The following is a 21,231-nucleotide window of genomic DNA, read 5'->3' as shown; positions in this document are numbered from 1 at the left end:
TTTTAAAGTCTATATCAAAACACTCTGAAAGCAGCAAAAGTAATGGACTCTCACCATAATGGCAATAGACATCAGACGAGCCTAAGGATTAATGAAACAGAAGGCACAGTTTTGTTACTTTGATGATTGGCTTCCCATGCAGCCTTTTAAATCAGCCTCTTCAAAATCCAAACACACTCCCTTTTGTACAGAACCACAATACACACAAAAAAGGAATATAGGATCCAATTTGGAGAGACAATATTAGATTGGAGAATTTTGGACTATTTCTCTTAGAGACACAATCAGTGCCAGTTTTGTGTATCTTTCTACCTGCACGAACAAAATAATTACCAGACTACAGCATTCTGGAGTAATGATCATTAACTGCAGTAGCAATATTGCAGGCTCTAGGGCCTTATTGTAATCTTCCTCATTTCAGCGTTAAACTGCTCTAACTTCATTAGCTTCACTGGAGATACTCCACTTTACACCTACATAATTGAGAGCAGAATCAAGCCTCTGCTGCTGTGGAAAATACTGTGTAGTGCAGCACTTTTCAAATAAAACGTAATTAACATGAAATTCTAGATCCATATTGCAATTTGCAGAATGATCACTGTGGGTGCAACATGACTTCCAACTCCCTCTCTCATCTTAATTTAGTTAGAAATAGGACTGCCTGTGTAATATTTTCTCCATCGCAGCAAACAGAGGCATATTTCTTCTTCTTTTCCTATTGTTATTTTTTTCTCTTTATAAATCTTTGTCAACAAAGGATTACTGGCTCACCTGAGAGAGGCAGTTAAAGTCAGATACTTGCCCGTAATTAGGGAAACTTGGAATCCTTGACAGTGAACACCTGGCTTCTCATTACTACCTGAATTTTATACTTCCAAGTGTTAATCTCTCCTCAGGGTTTGCCTTGGAGTTTCATTCTGGTATTCAATGAAACCATCAGGTTTTCCAGGCACTGACACCTTTGAAATGTTTTCCACATGGGAACCAATATGAAACATGTGTGATTATTACCGATTTCTCTGTCTTGATTTCTATTATGGTAGCGCCCTGGAAAAATAGTACAGACAGCAGTAATAAAATCTTTCATTGAATGACTTTATACAGCAGGAAGAGTTGTGTTTAAAGGGGCTGGCGGGGGGGGGGGGTAGGCTGCTGTGATGAATGGCGTTATCATGATTATAGCTGGGTTTAGAGGATTCGAAGAACTTCTTGCACATTTTTTAGCCTTGAAAGTAAGACCTACCAACACTTCTTTCCTCTTAAAAGCCAGCACCACTGCCATTCCTCATAACTCTACATGAAATACACAGGCTAGCTTGAAGCTGGGACCAGGCTGAGCATGAAATCCCAGCTAACACTACAGGGCTACAGTTCAGGCAGATTAGTAATATTTCTTCTACTTAGTGCATAGTTTTCTTGACTTCCCAACCTTTACCAGCCTTATGGGCAGGAAAGTTTTCACATTCTTGTGAGATGTGCTGAGAACTTTGTAGTTTTATTGCAAAAACCAGAAAACCTGGGAAAAAAAATATCTTTGGGGTTTATCTTCTGTTAAGCAGAAGAACTATCCTGTGCCTGAATAGGTTGTTTGAAGCAGTCCGGGCCCAAAGATCTTACTGACTACTGCAAGGCATAAGAAATCAAAATAATGTGAAAGAACACCAAAGCTAAGAGTTGCCATGGAGCTGAAACTCACTTAGAAACATGAAAACAAGTGGCTTTTAAACAATAGTTTGTTTGGTTTCCAAAAGCAGCAGGTGCCATTGAGGAGGAAAACAACCAGGTTGTAACCTCTGTGAAGTCCAAGCCCTTATGCACTTGACAATTTTTAAAGTTTTAAATTAATGCAGGAAGAGCAGACTATGCAATTTACTTAAGGAGTAAGCAGAAGACTCAGGGAAAGAAAATATGTAAATCTTGTTTGGAATCTGAAAGGGGAAAATAAAAAAGGAAGAAAAATCTTGTGCCTGATCTAAGCCTTAGTAACAGAATTAGCAATATTTTGCTGATAAAACAGCAGTTATGATTGAAACCCAGAATTAAAACACAGATGACAACAGAGAAACCCCAAATTAACCTATGGTGAGCTTTATATGTGAAAAGATTAAATAAATGAAGAATGCAAAATTTAATTAAAATATCCAGAAATCAAAGATGTTGATCAAAGTTGTCTTCGTCTTGCAGTTCAGTGATAGAAGTGGAAAACTCAGCTGCCTACTGCATTTCCCTTACACAGTTCAACTTAGACTCTGATGTCTAATGCACCATATATGCTAAAAAGAACTGAGGAGAACAAAAGAGTTGGTTCTTCTTAGAGATATATAGGAAGTTTCATGTCCCTTTTGCCAGAACTGTTCCATTTAAAACCAACCATAATCCAGTGCTCACCACTGCCAGAGGACACCTGACAAATTTTCCCTGGAGAATAAGATTTTCTTTCTTCATAGCTGCACGATTACAATTTGAGTTCTGAGCACAGCCCTGGGAGGGACTGATGCATATACTTTGAAGGAGATTAGATATCTTGCTATCAGAACTGGAAAGCAAGCACATTTCCCCAGACCCTTAGTGAGGTCCTAGATGCATGGCATTTCTGAAATTCCTTGGAGATATTCAATACTCCTTACCTGTCCTCTGATCACTTGGGGAGCAGCTGCAGAGCACTGCCTCCTACTCAGCAGAGCTCAGGTTAAAAAAATCTGTATCTTCATAAACGCATGATGCAAATCATTCATAACATAAAAATAATTTTTGAAAAAGTGCCATTGTGCCAGTGCACATCTTGTACGTATAAAAGTCATGAAAGGGAAAGCTTAAGCTAGGTGCTTTTTCCCTTACCAGTTTTTCAGTCTCCATTGACTTTCAATTCCTGCATTAACCCCCTTCCCCTCAATTCCTTAAGGCCTGTTTTCTCTCTCTGTTGTAATACCCTTCTTGTCTCTGCCTCTGATTTTATGCAAATGTGGGTTATCTGGGGTGATAATTATAGAACTGAAAATAGAGTAATACAATAGTTCTGCTCTGGAGCATTAGACTGAAAGCACAGTGGATCACTACCTACTCTGCTGGGAGTATTTCTTGTCACTTAGATAGACCTCCTGAAATTCTTGTCTTCTTTCCTTCAGATCCCAGTATTTCTCTTTCATTTATGTGTCAGGAATGAATTGCCTCATAAGGCTATAGGGCAGACCTGTGCAACAATTCAGCTCTCTGGGACTGGTGACTTGCATCACAGATGTGTCCCAGGAATGACATGATGCCACCTTCCTAGCACACAGTCTTCATATATTTTGTTGTATCTGCATATAGTTGGTTCTATCTGTCATTTGATATTTCCACAAGTCCCCGTTTCTTCTGACATCAGCTTCTTTCATTATAGGCACTATAGTTCTCAGTTTTCTGTTAAGAAAAACATCCACAGAAGGGGTGACAAACAATGTTGCAGTAGTGCCTTCAGCCATGAGTTGGTGAATCTGCCCCAGTACAACTGGTAAATTCTGGTCACCGATGAAGTAACAAGGCAAATTGTTGGGCTCTGAAACGTTTCTATGAATCTGCCTCTACTGTTCTCACAAGATGAGGACCATTGAGGAACTGCTAATCTTAACAACTATGATTTGACCATCTTGGCTTAAGAGATTGACTGATGAACCAGCTTTAACTGCCTGTCTGCCAAGTGGAATGAGGAATAGAAAAATACCAAGAGGGATTTTAGAGGCACACACGTAGTTGTGACAGAGAAGGGTCACAAAACACACAGAACAAAAAACCATGTACATTCATGTGATGGAGAGAACCTGACTTAGCTAAGGCATCCACTCACAGTTCCAGAAAACCTGAACTGGGTCCTCTAAGAAGGTATTAATAAAAGTATCCATGCCCTTTTGGATGCTTACTATGTAAAACAGCATGCTCACAAACTTGCCAATAGTGATTTCTAGGAAAACATTTTTAAATCTGGGAAGTCTAAAGAGTTGGTGTTTTGTTTAGTGAGGGAACAAAAACAAATGCTGTTTTGGATGAGCACAAATGTTTCATTTTGGGTTTTTTTTCAATTCAGTCAACAACAAAAATACTTCATTGCTAGCATCGCTAGAGAGTCAGGCATATACACAGGAAAACAAAACCCATAGTTTTATTGTCCTCTGTTGCACTGGAGAAACCCAAGGGGAAACTGTGTTTGACAGGCAAAAAGAAAGAAAAGCAAGAGAATTCTTGTTTTAAGATCTCTAACAGTATTAAAGTGATGGAGAACAAATGACTACAAACCTCAGAAGCTAAGGACTTCCATCTTTGGGTATGCTGGTGCTTCTATTATGAGCCCCCCACTTCAAATACAACTACAGAGAAGAAATTGATTTTCTGGGTTTATGGCTTTTTAAGGGCACATTAATGTTCTACATAACTGAGTAGTTCCACAGTACTTTATTATGTGAAATACCATTAATTTCAATGGGAGTTTGTGTAGTATGGTAACGATGTCATTAAGCAGGGCTGTTAAACTCATTGGGCTATATACCATCCTGAATTACACCTGTACACCCCACTCCCCCTGATCAGCATGCCCTTTCCCACACCCCTGTACCTGAGCCATACAGTGTGCCCCTGCTTCCCCTGGCTAGCAGGGGCAAAGACCAAAGCTCTGCAGCTGCAGCTAATGACTAACAGGCAGTTTTGAGACATAGCTCATGTTATATCCACCTGCACATGAACAAGATTTGTCCAAAAGACACTTACAGGCCCTTATTTTACCCTGTGGCTGTGCCGTGGGTTGGAATGGCTTCATTTATCTCTTTATCCTAAAATGTCACAGGTTTATTTTCACAGCGCCTTTGTGAAGAAGAAAAAAGCAACTTAATTCCCCAGAGTGGAACTAATGCATACACAGAAGATAAGATCTGCACACAACATATTCCTCCAGTAGCCCGAGTCCCAAGCAGCATCCTGGTTAGAGGCTGGTTTTCAGACCCCTTACTGCTGCAACCAGTAGGGACATCAGTATATGACATGCTTTATAGGTGACTATTACCATTTTAGTCCACGGATAATAACTGGCATGCTCAAGGATCTGCAAGAATTCATCCCTTTAATGTTTAGGGATTAAATCGCATCTTCAGGAAAAGCTTGAAATAATGGATGGCAAGCTGCACCATCTTTGAAGTAGATCCAGGAAGTATTGTGCTCAGAATTGCTCCTCTGAAGTATTGTCAATCCTCTTTCCTGTGTGTGCCGAGCCGAGCAAAGAAGGCACGTTTTCCTTCCTACCCTATCAATGCTGGTTGACTTGAAGAGAAGACTGAAACTGATGTACATATAGATTGGGGAACAAGAAGCTGGAGTGCAGCCCTGGGGAAGAGGATCTGGGGGCTTTGGTTGATGATAAGCACAGTCTGAGATAACAACATGCAGACAAAAGGGCTGACTTTGTACTTGGGATGCATTAAGCACGTTATAGCTAACTGGTCAAATGAAGTGATTGTCCCACTATACTTGGCACTGGTGAAGCCTTATCTGAGGCATTGTGTGCAGTTTAGGGCTCCACAGTGGAAGAGGGATATAAAAATCTTAGAATGCGTCCAAAGGAGAGCAACAAAAATGGTGAAAGGACAATAGAGCATGACTTACGAGGAATGGCTGGGGATACTAAGTTTTTTCAGCTTAGAGGAGATTGAGGGCTGACCTCAATGCTGTCTACAACCTCCTCAAGAGGCAGAATGGGGCAGGAAGTGCTAATCTCTCTGCCTGGTGTCCAGTGACAGGACACAAGGTAATGGCTTAAAGCTGCATGAGCGGAAGTTCAGATTGGGTATTAGCAAAAGTTCTTCCCTTAGAGGGTGGTCAAGCACTGGAACAAGCTCCCGAAGTTGCTGGATGTTGAAACAACATCTGAACAACACTCCTAGTAGAAACCTGGTTTAACTTTTAGGTTGCCCAGTGTGGAGTCAAGAGTTGGACTCAGTGATCTTCATGGGTCCCATACTACTCTGGATATTTTATAGTTCTGTGAAAATACATCCCCATCCTCAGCTTTCCACTTGACCTAGAGGCAGCTTGGCAAAATGGACCAGGAACCAGCAAGGGCCTGGTATGAAGGAAGATCTCATTTTCCATCATGGCTTGCAGCACAAATTATCACTTTGAATTTAAGCCCTGTCTTTTGCTCTCTTTCCCAGTAATGGAACAAAGGATGATTTTGTTAGGATGGTTCTTCCTGTCCCATGAAAGTTAATGAGAATTTTGTTAATAGCTTCAGCAGAAGCAAGACTAAACTCTTTCTTTTTCTTTTTTTAATTGGTATCTAATTTGTATTGCAGTTGTACTGATTGACAACTCCACTACAACTGCACTGAATTGCTGCCCGAATCAGTAATCTACTTTGTTGTCTTAATTAATTTGAGTCAAATTTGAATTGAATTGCTTTTCTTGGAGATCTTTTAGGGTGGCTGTCAACCCAAAGGTAAAGACTTCTATAAAATTGCTGCTGCTTTTTATTTTGTACAATTGCTTTAGATAAAGATATTTTTCTTCATCTCTTACCTCTCAGTACTTACATTTTCATATTTCATATTTCTATTTCCTTTCTTCATTTTTAATATATTCTTTTCTCCCTCTTATTTTTTAATTAGCCTTCTATTTGAATTTAATTATTTTCTTCCCTTTCAGCCAACTCCTCTCTTACACAGCACACTATCTCACCACCCCCTTCAATAAAGCTCTGTCTCAGCTTCACCTGCCTCTTTTAAGTCTCAACTTTCTAATTATTTTTTTTTTTTTTGCATTTCTAATTTTTCTCCCCCCTCCCCCCAATAATTCTTTTTTTAACTCATGAGTTTCCCTTCCAGCCAAAGGGTCTAGGTTTCTCCCCTTTTGCTTCTTTTACATCAATGCAGTGCTGCAGGTCCCAAATTAGCAGCACCAGATCTGTACCCTTCCAGTGTAGAGAAAAATCAGGCCTGCAAAACAAACCCAGTAAAGAAAACTGGACTGTTTTCCTGGGCAAAATGGGGATGTTTCCTTTTGAACAGACTGGGAAACAACTGTTCAAAGTGTGACAAATAATGGGCAAATTTTTCATATTCTTGATCCCAGGAAGGTGGGAAATCATTGGAATAAGCTGTTAATAAATATTCCTGATTTTTATGCATTCCCTACCAACATTTCTCTTTCTGCTCCCCTTCTTCCTCAAAATTCACATATACCGTCTCTCTTGGGCACAAACGCTGATTTTGTTTTTACCACTTTTACACTGGCTTCACCGCACTAATTTCTGTTTCATTTCTCTAGAGTTGTGCAAGCTTAAGCAAGAGCAGACTCAGGCACTCTGTTGGGCTGGGATTTTCCCTTCTCCTTTTTTACTTTTACTTTTTAAATTTGATGTCCCAGCTGATCTTAAGCAGCTGTCTTTTTTCATTTCAGGAGTAGCTTAAGTCTGCACTCTCCAACAACATACAGCAGTTATCAGTTAATGAGATGACTTGTACCCTTGTCCACACTTGCATCACTACAGTTGCTTAAATGAGCTGATATGCTGCAACTGAGGATTAAACCGTCTCTTTCAATCCTGCATGCACTGCAGCACAAGTTACTCACTCCAGCAACCACAGAAGCAATTGCAGTCCTGGGAAAGTCAAGATGAGCAGAAACTCCTGTGCATTAAAGGTAAAGCAACTTCAGCAGTGGAAAAATTAAAAGAGGAACACATCCTCTGCCTGTTGTTCAGATGCTGCTGAAATCCCCTGGCCTTTTATTTTTTTTTCTTCAATTGTACATTGTTTTGTATATTTTCACATCCTTTTTTAATCTACCCACCCATGCTTTAGTTTTGAAAGGTATGCTGTGAACATGCTGGAGTTAAAAAGGACACTCCAACATTCACATCTGTACACTTCACCATTCTAAAGCCATGCACATACAGTATAGGAAACATGTTCTAGAAAACCAAGAAAATTCCTAGTATTAGAATATGATCTTAGAATATGATCCTGGATACATACTACCAGAATGGGGTAACAATTTTGGCACCCTGAAGCTTGAAGAAGAATTAGAGTTATTTTTATAACAATGCTACATTTGCTGACTCCACGAGGAAATCATAAATGTTGGGATATGGTTCCAGAGAATTTACTCCAAGTGTTGGTCCCATGCTGAAGAATATCCAGCTATAAATGACTACCTGGTCATTTAAATTGGGGAACTGAAGATAATTACATACATCTTTTGGTTGTTATTGATTACAGAAACACCACAACCTATTTCAGCCCTAGGGATAACTAGGTTCAGACGTACCCTCTTCTTTATACGCAGATGGCATAAATGAAGATGCCTTAAGGAAGGACTGGAAATTGGTGTCTATTTATCAGAGCAAAGGTATACTTTGTTCGGAGAACCTAAATTAGTTGCTCCATTTCCATGTTACAGAGGCAAAATTCATAACATTTGTTATGTGGAGGCAGCATTTGCACTGAGGTAAGTATACTTGCCAAAACAAGCAAAAACCTCAGTTGCTGGAGATTTTTGCTGTCATCCGTTGTTACTCCCTTCTCTGCAAAAATTCTGTTTCAGGCTTCTTTGACTTATTACAGTAGAGAGCTAAGACACCACTTTTATAAGCTTTACGTAGTACCAAAACTCCACAAGATCCCAACATAGCTCTAGGCACTTTGCAGAACCTACCCATAGGAAAATCCGTATATTCACTCAACCCTGAAAGTTGTTTATACCAATGCAAAATGAAACTATTATATCAACACCCTGGTTTGATGGCAACTGAGGTCCATCAGTTAGTCAATTGTGTCCAGTGCCAAAATAGTACTGAAGGGACACAATAATCCCTGCCCTGGCAACATCACGAACTACTTTCCCATCCCTTCCACATTATACTTGTGTGAGCTCTGCACATAAGCAGCAAGTCTTCAGGATTAGAAAGGATTCGGAATAAAACCCACACCAAAACAAAAACCCCATTGTGTGCTTTCTGATTAATTTTTAAGTGCACCTGAAGCAATTACAAGAGTAGTAATGATATTTTTCATAGAGCCTGCCCCGTAATGTGCACCATAATTAAAGGAAACTTGGATCCCAACAGACATGGTCTCTAAAGACTGGAGGGATTGGGGGAGTATGGGGGTGTGAAAGGGAAGGGGGTAAGGCCATTAAACATAGTCAAGGTACCTCTGCCTATCCCTCTCAGCAGAGACCAATGCAAATATGTGGTCTGAAAATTAACACAGCTAGAAAGGAAACATCCCACAGGGAGAATCAATACCCAGCAAAGGATAATGGGAACCCTGTACAAGCAGCTGTGATCTGCCCTCTGAACATTAGCACCTGTCCACAACAGCAATCAATGCTGGTCAATGGGCAGCTCTCCTTACAGCTCAATTCACACAACAATTGTTAGCTGGAACCAAGGCGGTGGCACCCCACACTGCCAAATGTTGTCCCTTTCTTCCTAAATGCAGATAAACAACTTCCCAAATAACTGGCACAGTTCTTTCTAATCTTTCCTTCCTCCCTTCTGCTTCAGCCTTTTTGCAGTATACAAGGAGAATCCATAGAATCCACAGCTAGAAATTAAGTTATTAAGCTTAAGTTCAGAATATATAGTGCCACAAAGTCAAGGCATGACAGGCATCAAATCAGCCATAGCAAGGAATTCAGGCTTACCCATTTCTGTTGAGACTACGTTTGTCTTACGCTTTATGATAGTTATTAAAGAAAGAGTCTTATTTATTACCCTTCAAGGGCACTGGTAGAGAAAAACTGGAGATGCTCAGAGCAGGTTGGAATTCAAATTATTCTCCACAGGACACAGAAGTTTTGCAGGCAGTGACGTTTATGGTGGTCTACAGCTGTCTAAGTTGCATCATTTCTTGTCACAGCCTTTGTACTTGTCTCAATACTATCACACTGTAATATAGTGAAAAGAGAAAAAATGGATATAAGCAAAGAGTCATGATAGTTTCATGGAGTCCACTGGGCAGAATGAGAAATTAGTCTGACGTAGTCAGAAGCAGGTCCTGAAAATGCTTTTTTTTTCCACTCAGGAGAACCTTCCTGTTTCTGGTGCAAGTAATAGCAAACAATATCAAAGTCTGCAGATTTGTTGTAAACATTTGAAGTATGTCATTTTGACCCATGACTGTATGACTTTTCCTAATAGCTTCCAAGCTCTGTTGTGCTTCAGTATCCCAGAGTACTGTGAAATACATGCAGGATGGTGAACTCTGAAGACATCAAAGCCTCATTCCTCTAAGTGCCATGTGAATACTCACATGCTCAAAATTAAAAGTGTGCTTCATTAGTCTGGGGTCTGTGAATCTGCTCTAAATGCTAAAAGCAAGAAGAATGTCTAGATAATTTTGAGCGAAATCGTAGTAGCCACCAAAAATTACTTCGGATCTTCCAGTTCCTGATCCCGTGCTTTCAACATAATAATATCCAGTTTCCCACTAGAGAACCCGGTAGCATTAGCAAACACAGAAATGCAAATTGAGCTTACTGAGATGCCAGCTAGGGCTCTGAAAGGTAGACAGCTGAGCAGTGTACTGGAAAATGACCAGATATATTTAAACTGGCACGATCAAATTCACTACATTCTGAACTGATGCCAAAAGTTCAGGGGCATTGTGAGCACGTCTTACATAAGGGACACACGTTTCTGCCATCTACTTCTGGGACTGAGCACAGCAGAGTGGAGAGCAGGGAACAGAGGGCAGAGGATATCCTAGAGTGTTCTTTCAAACTTGACACAGATTTCCATTTTGTCACGTTCTTAGCATGTGTGTTTATTTTCCTTGAATATTCAAGCATTTGGAGCTTTACAGTTGCCAGAGCTTATGAAAAGTGCATATTTAGCTCAAAGAGTTCCCAGATGTGAATTTCAAAATGACACTGTGTTGATTAGCTATAGAAGGCAGCCAGTCAAAAAGCAGAAACAACAACATGTGATTTGGCACTACCCAGCCAGCCAGAAAATAGTCACCTATTTAATTTTTTTGTGAATTTTTCAAAATCTGGAAAAACAGAAAAAGGCATGAACAAATGTTTCTGTTTCCTTGTTTGCACCTAATGTCTTAACCTGCTTACCTTATCCAACATCACTACTGTTTCGCCTCCCTCTGTAGAGAAAGGTCTTGAGAAGTCCTGTGGGGTCATCGGAAAGCAGTAGCCAGAACTTCAGTGTTCCTCCATCACTGAAGTTACCCTGCTATAGAGACACCTGGGGCTCCACTCCACCTCTTGGGGTGAGGGTGGAATGAAATTAGAGTGAAATGCATTTATTTGCTTTTAATATTATGCATTGTTTGCAGCTGATCATTCATCATCACAGCTCACCCCTATGAATGATTCATGAGAGGACAGCTGTTCCTAGGGCTTCAGCTCCTGAGATTCACATAGCACAGGAGGCATCCCCAGGCTGCGTATGGGAGAAACTGAGCACCTGAGAAGTGCCGACTTCTCTTAACCTGAAAGAACTTATTTTTTTAAATGAAGGCAAGACTACAATACAGACTTAGGAGTGCAATGGGGAAAGGAATGGGTAAATAGGTTACACATAGAAATAAACAGTGCTTCAAGGTATACAGGCTTTAAGGAGAGGTAGTATTAGTCTGATCAGATGGAAACAGTGAGATTCAGTATCCTGTACAGGATTCTTCTAGCTTCCAAAAAACACATGTATAAAATACACAAAGCTTCATTAAAATGTTGACATGTTGTGCAGATATTATTTGGTTTGTGTCCTATTTTTTATACTTAAACTGCGGACACTACAAAGGACACTCAGAAGGACTTCCTACTGAGTGTCATCTTTGTATAGTAAGAAATATATCTCACACTTTTGTACACAGCATGTGTAGCTCTTTCTACTGCAGACAGAACTAAACTTCTAACAAGGCTTCCCAGCTTTACATTAATGGCAATGTATAAATAATGCCCTCCCTCTTTCTTTAATGTTACCTCAACTGATGGAGAAAAGCATAAGAATTTTAAAATCTACTCAAAAACACAGTTGGCAATATTATATTAATAATTACTACAAATCAGCTATTTTTTCAAATACAATGACAATTTTGCCTTAAGAAATTAGGAAGCTGGCAGTAGAACTGGAGTGGCAAACAATTTATGCACTGTATGTGGATGTTGCATAGATCAGGAAAACATCTTATTTCTTTTTCCTCTCTCTTGTAGTCCTTGCCCCTCTGAAAAAAAAATATATATAAATATTCAGGATGATATTCTACTATCAATTTTAGGAAATCCCTAGGTCCCAGCAATTTGCACTGAAGAAAGAGTGGTGCTACTTTTTCAAGCACCACACCAAAGATAAGATTGAATTGCCAAAATCTGATGCCATTCCTAATAAACAGGGCAGATGTTTAGAATACAAGAGAAAATGCTACTTAGAATTGGTTTTTCAAACTCTTTAAAACCATTTCTATTGAAAAAAACTCACAGACTGACCTTTCAAAAAAGAGTTCCTAACTGGAAAGCCTCTAAATCTACAGCCCAGATTTAAAATTCATGTATCTCTCCCTTGTTTAAGGAAGACAAGTTTTACCACAACTCAGAATGGTTTTGGGGTTTTGTGTTTTTTAACCATACAGCTTTTGTGTGAGATGTTCTTTATCCTATTTGGATAGTGCCTTCTCTCAGCCTTGTCCTGACCTTTCACTCATCCCACCACAGACTCAGTCTACAAAGTATTCAAGGTTATTTATACCACAATCAGTGTTTATACAGAAGTGGGCAAGAAAACTCAGTTGCTTGTAAAGGCAGGAGGACAATTTAAAATAGAACGAATTTCAGCTGCAGTGCTGGAATTCTTTACTGTGTCTCCATGAGAGATGTACAAACCACTTACTGCAGAGAACAAGGTTACAAGTCACACATCATACATACACTGGAATTACATGGTTTGTGGTAGACCTCTCCTGTGCCAGAGCCAAACTCTGTTCTCAGTCTCCTGAGACAATGGGCTTGTGTTGACATAAGATTGCAGAATTTGACTTTAAGTCAGTAAGCAGGCACACCAGACAAAAAACAACAGACCTCTGTGGACATATGTCCTCGATCAGATATTACTTGCACATGGAAATAATTTTTAGTTACAGAATAAAGCCTTTTCTTGTCTCCAAAAGACCAGTACTATGTCTAGGCAGCCAAATATTAAGTAGCTGCCTGGAAGCAGCAGTGGTCACATTTGCTGTAAAGGAAGAGAACCTTGGGAAGCTTTCCCAGGAGGAGAGGCAGTGTGTTTAGCCATCTTTTTCCCCATTAACAACAGTGCAGTTCAACCTCCTCATCACATAGACATGTGACACCAACACCATCGTATCTGCATGCAGCACAGAGAATAAATTATGCAGATCTTTGCTTCAGGGAGTTGGACTCGATCTTTATGGGTCCCTTTCAACTTGACATATTCTATTAATTCTATGATTCTGTACATTTCAGCTTGCTTTAGACAATAGTTTCCAATGACAAAAGTCCAAAAGGATGAACCACCAAGGCATAAATAATATAGCTGCAGCAGGATTCTTTGATGTAAAACACTATTTCTTTGCAGGCTTGTATTTCTTTATTGAAGATCACTTTCAACAATATGCTGAGAAAAGACCAAATTTATACAAATCAGTAGGATCCTTGAAAGTGAAATAAGGGCAATTCCTTCAAGTACAGTGTGGCTACAATATGATGCCTGCCTTCTGCTCAGATTCCAACTGTGTGCAGAACATGATACTATTATCTATAGGAAGAAAAACAAAAAGACAAAGAGTGGTTGGTTGTCTGGAACAAATTACAGCTGTTAATGGTGAGACAACAGAGCTTAGAAACCATTAACATTAGATATGTTGTGCATGCCCATGCTGGTCACTTTCCGGGAAACTTGTATTCTTCTCTATCCGTTAAGTCCTACATCTTGTATCCTCAGTACTGAAGATCTGATTCAAGCTGAACTCTACCAGATTCAAACATACTAAATTTTTAGTGCTTCGGCTCATAATTAAAGCTTTGTCTTACCTCATTATTTAATGTTGCAAGGATTTTTAATTATGAAGATAAAATATTGCACTTGGATAATATTTATCTGCAGATTTGCATGTCCAAAAGAGATTAACTGAGCATCAAAGAAGTAAAGACAAACTTCGGAGAGCTGAGGTTAGATCCCTCAGTTCACTACTTTGTCCATGTATCACTCTGCCAGTAGAAGTCAAAATTATAGAATTCATAGAATCATTTAGGTTGGAAAATATCTTTAAGATCAAGTCTAACAATTAAGTTAGCACTGCCAATTCCACCACTAAACCATGTCACTTAGCAGCACATCTATAACTGTCTTTTAAATACCTACAAGGATGGCCACTCAACCACTTCCCTGAGCAGCCTGTTCCAATGCTTGACAACTGTGAAGAAATTTTTCCTAATATCCAGTCTAAACCTCCATTGGCACAACTTGAGGTTGTTTCTTCTTATCCGTTCACTTGCTACCTGGGAGAAGAGACCAGCACCCACCTCACTACAACCTCCTTTCAGGCATCTTTAGAGAGCGATTTTGTCTCCCCTCAGCCTCTTTCTCCTCAGACTGAAAAACCCCAGTTCCCTCAGCCACTCCCCGTAAGACTTGTGCTCTAGACCCTTCAGCAACTTCATTGCTCTTCTTTGGACACTGTCTGTGCCAGGAAATGAAAGCAACCAGCCTGGCTGTAGACCTATATGCCCAGGATTGACCTGTTTTCCAGTGTTCTTTGGTATCTAAGAGAGACAACACCTGAAGGTGTGGCCTTAATGAAAAGTGATGAAGAATAAGAAAGAAGAAAAAAATGCTGTGCATGTAGTGGGCATTAATGGAAATTCTGCAAAATTCCCATATGAAATCTGTGAACTTTAAGCATTTTTATGTGGTGCTTAATAAACCTTCTATCTATGACAAGATAAAAAACTGAAAGGTTAGTACTTTCTTACTTATGTTCACTGCAATTTATTTTTTTTTTTTTTTCACAAGGCTTGCATTTCTGTACCCACAGTGAAGGACTCTTTCTCACCCTTATTGAACACAGTAAATATCTGAGACAGCACTGAAATTATTCATTCAGACAGATGCATATCTTGGAAGAAAATCCAGCCACATGAAAGTGGGTTAGAAAGGGAATGTTTTGTAGGTGCTCTTGTTCACATCCTAAAATACCATTTATCTTTCTGAAAAACTTATCCTAGAATTATTCCAGACTCTTTTCCCATATTTTTGGTAGGCTTTTGTGTGTATGTTTTTATCCAGATGTTCCTCTGAATGTCCAGTCTTCTACAGAGACGTGTGTGCACTGTGGCTCTTTTGAAGACCACTAATTCCTGCAGGAGAACTAACCCACTGCCCACTAGCCTACTGCCAAGCATCATAATGGGAGACAAAACTTCACCACTGCAAACAGATGCTGTAACTACCTCAGATCCACACTGCCGCTGTGAATGTGCTTTCTATATGGTAAGTGGCAAAGAAAATTGCAAAGCAGAGGTTGGACTAAATGACTTCCTGAGGTCACTTCAAACCTCAGTTTTCCTGTGAACCTATGACAGGTGGCAATGTGGTACCTGAGACAGAAGCTGCTCCTACTGCATAAACCTGAGGATTTACTATCTATCTATTACAAAGCTGTTTTTATAGTTATGCTGTCTGATGGGAGGTGCTGCATGAACTAACTTCTTGATTATGTGAATTGCCTTCCTCTAATAAGCTTTTCCACAGAAAGTACTAATGTATTTTTATTGATAATATATAAACACTTATAAACTATAAATAGTATAATTCATTACATAGGCAGTGTGAGCAAAACTAAAACGCAAGCAATTCTTTGACAAGTTAGTGATGTCTGTGCAGTGTGTTACATGCTTTAAGCAGAAGCCCACACATGAAGCATGAAGTGCCTTTCCTGGGGCTTTAGAGCAACTAGGGCTGTACTGCCAGGAACAGCACAGCTCTCAGCCATGCTCAACAGTTGTGCAACAATGATTTGGAGCAATATCAGAATGGGACCCCCCTCTATGACAGAAATAGGGCTGACAAAGTTGTGGAAAGAGCCAACACTTAACAACAGACACAGCACATGGCAAAAGGGAGCGCTGCCATGAGCATAACATAAGATAAGATTACACTCATACAGCATTGCTGCTTTCAGGAAGAGAGATGTTACCCCTCCACACTCACACATTGTAACGAATCACAGATTAACCATTATGTTATTCATGCAGATTCAAGGAGCCATTGTAGAGTAGAAGGCTGGGGGGGTGATTGTCCTACTTTTGACAACACCAAAGAGTTGCCTCATTTCACCTGAGAGAAGGAATTCCAGCATTACACTAACAGAAGCTGTCAAAAAGACCCTTTTCCCACCTATGTTGTGCTTGCCATCATGAACATAGCCTTCAGATATTAACTATTTCAGACTATTTCAATAAACAGTGATCTACCTGGTGTCAGTGGCCAGGTCCTCAAAATCCACAGAGTGATTCAAAGCATGCACACCTCAATGGAAGGACATGCCCTGATTCCCATCCTGACTCACATGAGCTGAGGGTCAGGCTCTTAGATTCTGCACATGGCTGGTAATTTTTAAATTATTACAATGAAAGGAAAGACTGTCTTTTTAATGCCCAAGCACAACAGCTGCAATGTCATTGGGGTTGTGTTCTGAGATGCTCCTAGTCTGCAGCCCAAATAAGTGTCTTAATGATACTTTGAAAATATGTAAAGCACTTCTTTTATATGCAGTGACAATTCTGTCTGGGCGCATGGTCTATTTGTCCAGCCAGAATGGAATTAGAATTAATTAACCAGATTCTACTCTGATGTGTACTACGTGTAGCTACAGTAAATGCAATGAAGCTACACTGTGTGTAAGTAAGGGGAGACTTGGACTAGTTTATTTATGACAGTGAGCTTATGATTAGATGATAGAATTTTTCAGCTCCAGTGGGCCTCCAGGTTCTTTGAAAAGTGATGCACTACAGAAAGCTCTGCTCTATTTATGTGCATTTACTGTTTAGCAGTTCTTGACCAACAGCTTCAAAAAGGTCATACAACAGTAAAAGTCAAACAGTCCAACCTACAGAAGGAGTTTGGTGAAGGAGATTACACTTGCACAGGAATTAGAACAATATGCAGGAACTTCACCTCTACTCCTGTAAGAGATTCCTTTGGAGCCTTTAATAATCATATTTGATTATGGTCTTTTCTTGTTACCATATAGACAAGACAGGTTCTCTGGCATTGTGTCCCAAAGGTGACAGTTTGAGTCACTCACAGCCAACACCAAATTGTATACTGATTCAAAGAACTATTGTCTCTTAGTTATGTATGGTAATTATTTTACTAATTATGTTATATATGGCAATTGTAAGATGGTAAATTATACGGTATTAGAAATATATCTGGTGCTAAACAAGTAACAAAATATCTTACTAAAGATATCTTACTAAAGATACTAAAATATCTTACTAATCTTACTAAAAAGTGTAACAGAAATTACTTAATTGGGGTACACAGCATTGTCTACAGAAGGAAGTGGCTGAGGTCCTGCAAATTACTACTGTTGGCATATCAAAGGAAGCAAGTGATGACCTAAGTGCAACATGAATGAAAAACGTGGTGGCTGACAAAACACTAATAACTGACTGTAACGGTGGGGGATAAATTAGACAAATGAACCGATACATCCAGCAATTCTCTCATATTCCTACTGCCCTTATATTAAACCATTCTAAAGACAGCAGCACCTCAAACAGTGTCTGATGTATCTTGAGATTAAAATTGCTGTCCATGATAGACATCTGGCTTTTGTGTATTCTGCTAAAGTAGGTGAGGTATTATGAAGGAAGACATGCCCATCCAAAGCTCTTCCAGTCTGAAAGACAATCCACCGCTGATCTATAAATCTGTGAGGAAAAAGAAGAACTGCTTTATTCCAAAACTCTTACCTCTTTGTATGCAATGTATTGCTATATAAAGCAAGACAACCTAATGAATGATACCAGCTTGTCAGCACTCTGCACACTGAGTGGTAGGCATTTACACATACTAAAAAGCTCATTAAAATCTGGACACCAGAGAAGTCTGTAGCTCTTCCCATTCTGGCCTTTCACTTGGTTTTACCTAGAAAAAAACAAATACCCATTTTCTTTTTTCTTTCAGTGACAGTTCCTGTAATTAAAATAAGATTTGGGTAGCAGGGTGTAGGACTGAGGGGAAGGAGGTTAATGTAAATGTCCTGAGAAACTTTCAGAGACCTCAGCTGTTCATTAGGCAACAGCTACACAGCTACCAGTATGCAGGTGAACAAGGGAGCTATTCCTTAGGGAAAAACAACAAATCCAGTGTGACACTCCAGCTTATCAGATGGAGTAGAGGCCCCTGGGAACTGCCAGCATAGTCCTTGATAGTAAAGTGACTGTAGTGAAAACGTATGGAAGCCAGCATATGGTTGTGCCATCTGACTCCTTATTATACTTTAAAGGACATAGGTCTGGTAGTAGCACGGGGTTCTAATGCTACAGCAGCCCACAGCATATGTGCTTCTCTCCCAGTAAAAACTTCTGTCTCCTTCACACACCTATCAGGCTGTGTCTGTCTGATTGACTACAGCAAGTGACTTTGGCAGGGCAACATACAGTCCTGAAGAGGAAGGGCTATAATATATTAATATAAGAATGTAGTTGATTACAGTATAAGCCGCTGAGAGTTAGCTGACTATAGCACAAGACTTGAAGAATGCAGCTGTCTGCAGGGCCCCGCCAGGAGAATGCATCTATCTATACCTACAAACGTGTGGCTGACTGCAGGCAGCTGTCAGACAATCAGAGTGGTCTGGTGGGGTTGTTACCTATCAAACAATTGCATTTGTGCTTATTGTGGATTTAAATACACTTCCAGTCTTCTCCTGCAGCTAACTAGTGTTTGTCTCCAGCGAGGGAGGAGTAAGGGGTCTCACTGGGTTTGTTTAGACATTTCTGAATCCACTTTGACAAAAAGTTTTGTCCTTCAACTGTCAAATGCCATTCAGCTCTTGCACTGAAGGGAATGATTCCATTATTAAGGATCTGATTTATTTTTAATAACCCTTCTGCTGTATATATAGGAACACCCTGGATATTATAATCTAAAAAAATCCCTAAGTATAATTTGTTTTGGAACAGATACAGTGTCTGGGATTTTCTGAATAGTGGACAGTAATCAAATGAGGTGCATTTTCTATATCTGATATGTTCTAAGGACACACTGAAACTTTTGGGGTTTTGTTTTTGTTTTTGTTTTCTTCTACACAAGCAACATTTAAATAATAAAGCATTACAAAAAATAGATCTAAATAATTCTTAATAAAGGACAATCAATCCTGCAATCAGACCCTCCAGGCCCATCCCGCCTGAAAGCCAAAGAGTCCACCTGCTCTGAGCTAACTGCTATATTTATATATATATCAGACAGGGATTTGCCCATTACTCTCTGCCCTTAGTTAATGCAGCTCAGCCCTGCACAGACTCAGAGAGGATGCTTAGGATAACTGCATGGGGCTGCAGCCTTCCTCTCCAGCTGGTGCAGCATGCCTTCCTGTGCCCAGCTGCCCTTTGGAGGGATGGGCTCTTCCAGGCACCTGTCTCCTTGTCAGTGGAGCAGCCCACTGCCTTTCAACTGTCACCTTCCCTTTCCAGACCTCCTGCCCCAGACACTTCACATGCAAGCACTAGCTGGCCTCACCTCTCTTCCTTCAAGTACTGGTACATGGGAATCCATTTAAACATCCCAGGTTGGAGCTTTTGCTATCACTCTCCATTTACATGGGTCAGACATAGGCTGAGCTTTTTCCTCTTCAGTTGTAAGAGCTATTAGTATGTGAATGTTTTGTCCCTTTCCTCCCCTAAAAAGCAAGCTTAAAATGTTATTTGCTTTGGATTCTGAGAAGTACAAACTCTACCACATGGCAGACACATGTGAATCCATATGCTAGCATGTCTGTAAAGCTAAGAGAGATTAAAGACTGAAGCTTCTATTAAATGCTCTCCTTTTTTGCTTGCATGCAACATTTTTAGATTGAGCTCTAAACGCTCACCAACACATGAATATTTTTGAGTCGGCTCTGCTCACTGCAATAAATCATTCTGCTTGTGTGTTGGTTAGTGACAGATACTTACCTGAAAACTTCTAATGTAAAATGGTTTATGGACATCTTAGGGGAAAAAATCTGTGATCTTTTCCTGACTGCTATGACAAGAGGAAACACTGTATTCAAGCCCCACAGCATGCCAACTTTCTTTCTTTCTTCTAGAAATGGACAGAACAGAAAGGAAAATGACTGCTGGCATATTGTGAAAGTACTTCCAAGTTTGTACAAACTCCAGTGATAGATGCAAACACAGGCAAAACCCTTCACAGGAAAAGTTTTGCAAAGAAAGATGAAAAATACCCCATGAAAGAAACAACTATCATGGTTAGTCCTTCCAACGAAAAGAAACAGACGCTCTCTAGGCTTATGTTCCAGAGCCAGATTTATTGTAGCTGCTTAACCAAATATAGTTATTAAAGAATGTTATTCGCACTGTAAAAAAAACATATATTTAAAGCAATGCAAAGAAACCTTTTCTTCTTTTAGAGATCTCAAACACAAGGATTGACTTGTCTCCTTGAAAGTTAGCTGCCTTGAATCACCTCACTTTATCATGGTGCATGTGCACATAAACAGGCAGTTGGATAAGTTACCCTGCATGAACTCCTCTGTGATAGCAGTTATACGTACATTTCCACACATCTGTAAATGCAGGACAGTGATATAGATGATCCCTAATGGCCATCCAATTCAACCCTTAAATTAGAGATCCTTCTGTAATGGGGGAAAGGTTGTTTTCTATTCAGGTGAAGAATGAGAAGGAAACTTCCCGTAGACAGCAGAGAGCTGCTATCCCTCTCCATGATGTTAACTGAGCAGCAGTGACCTTTACTGGAGTCATCATCTGATGTCTTAGATCATGCAGCACGCCAGTCTTGTGCTAATGAAAACAGAGACAGGGCTTTTAGTTCTTCCCCTGCCAATCCTTTCATCTTAAATCTGTCCCAAAATCTGATGATGAGTTCTTCATAGAATAGAGGTTCTCCCAGTTCTGAAGTCATACAAAAATTCATTCCTTTGGAATAGAAATGTTAGAGGTAATGGAAAAAATTCTTCCTACTGCTGAGTGGAAGTGCAT

The sequence above is a fragment of the Neopsephotus bourkii genome, unplaced genomic scaffold (assembly GCF_033783945.1).
Source record: "Neopsephotus bourkii isolate Nb327-2 ecotype Australia unplaced genomic scaffold, CSIRO-AGI_Nbou_v1 NB_74, whole genome shotgun sequence".
NCBI classification, from domain to species: domain Eukaryota; kingdom Metazoa; phylum Chordata; class Aves; order Psittaciformes; family Psittacidae; genus Neopsephotus; species Neopsephotus bourkii.
This window is presented reverse-complemented; position numbering follows the sequence as displayed.